Source organism: Arachis ipaensis, chromosome B04 (assembly GCF_000816755.2).
Source record: "Arachis ipaensis cultivar K30076 chromosome B04, Araip1.1, whole genome shotgun sequence".
Classification (NCBI taxonomy): Eukaryota; Viridiplantae; Streptophyta; class Magnoliopsida; order Fabales; family Fabaceae; genus Arachis; species Arachis ipaensis.
The window spans coordinates 12,897,961-12,903,701 of record NC_029788.2 but is presented as its reverse complement, the minus strand read 5'-3'; positions in this window follow the sequence as shown (position 1 = coordinate 12,903,701).

Sequence of the window (5,741 nt, the reverse complement as noted above, 5' to 3'; positions counted from 1 at the left end):
AAGCATGTCCTCATGCTTAAACCAAGAGAAAGCAAAGGGGTATCGACATTTATTCAATGAAATCTAACTAAATGCAACCTAAACTATATGCAATTATCTAAATGGATGCAAGTGCTTGGTCAAAATAAATCAATTCTCTAGAAGCATATATGCACAAGGGCTAAGGACTAGCAAGTCTAATCCACAATTGAATTGAGCTATTAAATATTTTCACAAACTTGCATGAAAGGAGATGATCATAGGTGAAAACATGTAATTGAGCATCGAACCCTCACCGGATGTGTTTGCACTCTATTCGCTCAAGTGTTTAGGGTTGATTCACTCAATTCTCCTCTATTTCATGCTTTCCAAGATTTGTTTTTCTTCTAACAATCAACATTTATTTCATGCATGCATACAAGTATCATGAGGTCTTTTCATTGGTTGTAATGGGGCTAGGGTCAAGGTAGGATGCATATTTGGTCAAGTGAGCTTGAAATTTGAATCTTTGATAAGCTTAAACTTCCCGCCTAACCTATGACATCCTATACAATTAAGTTCTAACCTAACTACCCATTTTCTCACTTTTTCACATACTCATGCATTTTCTTTTCATTTCACAACTCATATGCATTGATCTTATTGAGCTTCACTTTGGGGCATTTTGTCCCCTTTTTATTATTTTTATTCTTTTTTTCTTTTTTTTTCTATTTTTTTTCTTTTTTCCATATTGTTTTTCTTTTTCACTTTTATTTCTTTTTCTTTTGTTTTTCTTATTTTTTTTTTATATACAAGAACCTCAATGCATAAGGTTTTACATTTGATCAATACATGAGTATGTACCCAATTCCCAATATTTCCAATAACATTACAAAACTACCCTTTTATTCACCCAATGTCCCAAGGTTCCCACACTTGAATGATACTCACACACACTAGCCTAAGCTAATCAGAGATCCAAATTAGGGACATTTATTGTTTTTCGCTTTAAGGCTTGTAATGTGCTAAATTAAGAACAAGTGGGTTAATCGTAGGCTCAAATTTGGCTAACAAAGGAAGATCAAAGGTAGGCTATTTGGGTAAGTGAGCTAAATGAAATGATGGCCTCAATCACATAAATGCATGAATACACAAAATAATGGACATAAAGAATCAAACAAATCAAAGATTACAATCATAGAAAGAGAATAATGCACACAAGAAGGAAAAATAAGTGGTTATAAGATGTAACCACACCATTAGGCTCAAATCTCACAAGCTTGTGTTCTTAGCTCATAAATCATATTCCACAATATATATAATTCAAGCAAGTTCTATGAAAAGTTTTCACTCAAATCAATTGACATGCCCTATAGATAGAAATCCTTGGAAAATTTCATTATTTTGACTAAGCTTATTGTGTATATATATGCAAAAATAAGAAAATGCAACAAAAATCCAAAAATCCTAAAATGAAATGCAAAAGTGTTGGGATTAGAAATTTGTCACCCAAAATCGCCGACCAGTCGGACGACCTCCCCACACTTAATAAACAAAGTCAATAATCCAACACTTATGATGAAAAGAGAGAAAATAAAATGAAAGCTAAACTAAAACTAACTAACTAACTAACCAACTAACTAATTAACTAACTAAAATAAATGGTTATCCATGGTGTTTGGAAGTGTTGGATGAGGGGTAGGAGAAGGGAAGAAGAAAGGAGAAGGAAAGAATTGGAAAGAGGAGAAGAAAAGAAAAGTGGATGGGAGAAAGAAATCCGCGCGTACGCACGCATGGCGCGCGCGCGTCGTTGGCTTATTTCGAGAGTGGCGCGTACGCGTCATGTGCGCGAGCGCGCAAATAGGTTTGTGCCAGAGGCACAACGTTGGCGCGGCGCAGGCACAACTCTCTGGAAAATGTATGGAGGTTGGAACTTCTCAATCCACGCGTACGCACGCATGGCGCGCGCGTGGATGGTCGAAAATGCTGTAAGTGCGCGTACGCGCCATGTACGCGTACGCGTGGATGGTGCTCTGTTTTTCAAAAATTTTTTTCTATGTTTTTGCACCAATCCAAGCATTCCAAAATTCCAAACAGCTACCAAAACACCATAAAACCTTATTTAACATACTTAAACTACCAAACATACTCAACTAACTAAACAAAACATGAAATTAAACTAATTCTACCAATATATACAAAAGAGAAAATAAAAGGATTTTACCATGGTGGGTTGTCTCCCACCTAGCACTTTTGTTTATTGTCCTTAAGTTGGACTTATGGGGAGCTCCTCTCAAGGTGGCTTGTGCTTGAAGCTATCCTTGAACATCCACCAATGCTTGAATCTCCAATAAGCTCCATTCTTTAATTTTAATATCTTCAAGCCTTGATGGAGTTCTTCACAAACCATGGGCTCCCAAAATTGATCCTCATATATTCCCGGATCCCATATCCTATTTCCAAACCCATCTTCAAGTTGATTATCATTATTCCATTTGGGTGGCATGACCTTAGAATTCTCAATAAAGTGACCAAACATTCTCCTAGACCCAAACAATCTAGCTCTATACCAAACCTTGCAATTAAGCTTTGAACATGCAACCATAATGAGCCTAGAATAATGTTTCTAACCACTAGCCATTTCCTTTTTGCTTTTAAAGCCACAAATATGTCTAAGTTGACCATCCGTCTCAAGCAAACCATATTCAAGGGGAATAATAAAGCTTGAGTATAAGGAATTTACCCACTTGAATGAAAGAATGGATGGTGGTGGCTTGGGGAGAGGTATCTCCAATGTGCTAGCAAGCTTTACTCCCTTGTGTTCTCCCTTATTAATCTCCACCTCTTCATAAGCTTCTTCACTTCCAATCCTTTGTTCATCAATTTCATCTAACTCTTCCCCATCACTCAAATCATAAATGGGAGGTTGAGAGAAATCTACCTTCACATTGCTTTCTATCTCATTAGGAGAAGGTTCTTCAAATTCAAAGGATTCACCACCAAGATGGTTGGATGCATGATCTTCATCACCAAGGGAACTCAATTCTTGCTTCATTCCTTCCAAGTCTTCATATAGAATATGCCTTGGAGGTTGTGCACATTCCTCCTCAATATCAAATTTACTCTTCTTGGAGGGATTTTCTTTGATTTTAGCTTCCCATGGAAGTTCCGCATCTCCTAAGTCTTCAACCACTTCTTCCTCTTCTTCAATGGTCATAGGTTCCTCCAATTGTTCTAACACAAAGTAGCTTCACACTATTCATATATGTACAACAACCGATAACATAACACCATTGCAATTCCTCGGCAACGGCGCCATTTTGATGATCGGATTTTTGACGGTTTAGAATTTCACAAATAAATTCTCGTTGCAAGTATAGTCTCTAAACCAATCACTAATCCTTTCATACAAAAAGTTGTTTGTCACTAAAACAAATCCCTAAAATTTATAAACCGAAGTATTCAAACCTCGGGTCGTTCTCCCTAGGAATTACAATAAAGTGTCTTGTTATTGGTTTGAGTTGTTTTGGGGTTTTGGATAAGAAGCATGAAAAGTAAATGGCAATGAAAATAAACTAACAACTATAAAAGGCTCTTGGCAAGGTNNNTTGTTAATGGAAATTTTTGTAAATAACAATTTATTTTTCTTAGAAAATAGATAAAGTTAACACAAAATTTAAAATAGATTAAAGTGAGATTTTTTAAAAGTTATAAGAGAAAAAAATATACATTTTATAAATAAGAAAAAGAGAAATATCATTTTAGCATCTCATAGAGGAAGAAAATGATATTTTCTTTAAATAAAACTACACCTAATATTATATTTCATAATGGAGGCGAATTTTCCAATAAAGATGCAATCATACATGTTATATAGATTTCAGAATTTGTAACTAACTTTCAGCTACATCATCATCATGTTAGAATAAATTGTTAGACTTTATCATAGGGATCGATACTTTAGACAAAAAAAAAAAATTTCCAAAAACTTATGTAAATAATTCTGTTTTTTTGTCAATTAGGAATTGATGATTAAACTTGAAAAACATGTTCAATATATTCTAAATATATAAACATATTTAGTTATTTTCATTAAAGCTTTTAATATATTATAATTAGAAAATATTTATAACTATAACATAATTTTTTATTTTTACTTGAATAATACATATATTAATTATAGTCACAAATTAAGAGTTAATAGTCAAAATTGTCCCTAAAAGATACTTTGAATTCCATTTTCATTCCCGAAAGATAAATTTAATCAAAATCATCCTCGAAAGATTTAAAACTAATCACGGTATTCCCTCCGTCCATTCTATCACTAACGGCGTTAAATTAGAGCCCCAACCCAACGATCCAACAGCTTTCCTTCTCCTCTATGCGTCTCAACCTCCATGCCAGTTCCAACAGCTGCTGTCTCTTCGTCGATGTCGTTCTTTCAGTAATGGTCTTTATTCCAATTTGGCGGTGTCTATGGAAGAGCACAGAGGAAGACCGATATAAGCATAGCAGATCGGTGCAAGTTGCAGTGGAGGAAGAGACCACGTTCCACCAGAAGCCAACAGTGATGATTGAGGAAGAGAACAGAGAGGAGTTAGAGGGCGCAGCGACGGTGATCTCTGCATCATTGAGTGGAGGGTGTTCCGCAAAGCAGCAACTACCTATTCCCAAAATGCCAACCTCTCAATTGGAATCAAATGCTTAACATAAAACTAACCAATATTTTGATTACCAACAACACCAGTCCCTACAGCATTCTCAGCACCACGTTTCTGCTTGTTAATGTCCTCCTTTGTGTGAGGCACAGGTGCCAAATCAGAAGGCACGGTGGTCTTGTAGCTCTTATGATTTTTTTTGGTTCCATCTGTGGTGGCAACCACCCTGTTACCACCCTTGGAAGACTTGGAACAAAGACCCCCTATATTATATCAAAATTTCAATCTTTGAGCAACTGGGATTTTGGGATTGAAATCACGAAAAACAAAAAATGGGTATAGAGTAGCAAGTGTGTATGTTCATCTAAATCAGGAATCAGTAGAGAAGAAGGGTTTCAGTGTTGATGGCGAAAAGAATAATAGAAAGGGAGAGAAGAGGAGGAGAAAAGGAATTCTGGGATTGGAACAAAGAGAAGAACTGCGGGCAAGGACCGGCAGCATCGTGGTAGAGGAACGTATAGGGACTAACGGCGACGTGAAACACCTTGCAGGGCGGCGACGTGGTGGAGCTTCAGGTAGAAGATGAAGAAGCTGTTGAATGTGGGAAGAAGGAACGTTGTTTCTTGCTGGGTTTGGGTTTGGGTTGGGGTTGGATTGGAAGTGGGTATGATCTGGATCCGGTTTGGGTTGGGTTGTCAAACTAACTGCCACATCAGCAAACTTAACATCGTTAGTGATAAAATGGACGAAGGGATTAACGTGATTAATTTTAAATCTTTCGAAAATAATTTTGATTAAATTTATCTTTCGGAGATGAAAATGGAGATCAGAATATCTTTCAGAGACGATTTTGACTATTAACTCCATTATAAATAGAACTCCAAGATTTTGGTCCTTATCAAAATCATTTTGCAACCTTTATTCTATCAAAGAGTTATTAATTTTTTTATTAAGAAAGATAAAAAAAATCATAAGAGCAGCCAAATTTTTTCAATCATACTCACAAATTTTCTCATATATCTTTTTTAATAATTTATCATAGATGGTCTTTGAGTTAAAGAACCTAAAAATTCCAACCGTGTTATCCAAATCTGCCTAAAACTTTGCAATATAATGTTATTTGGA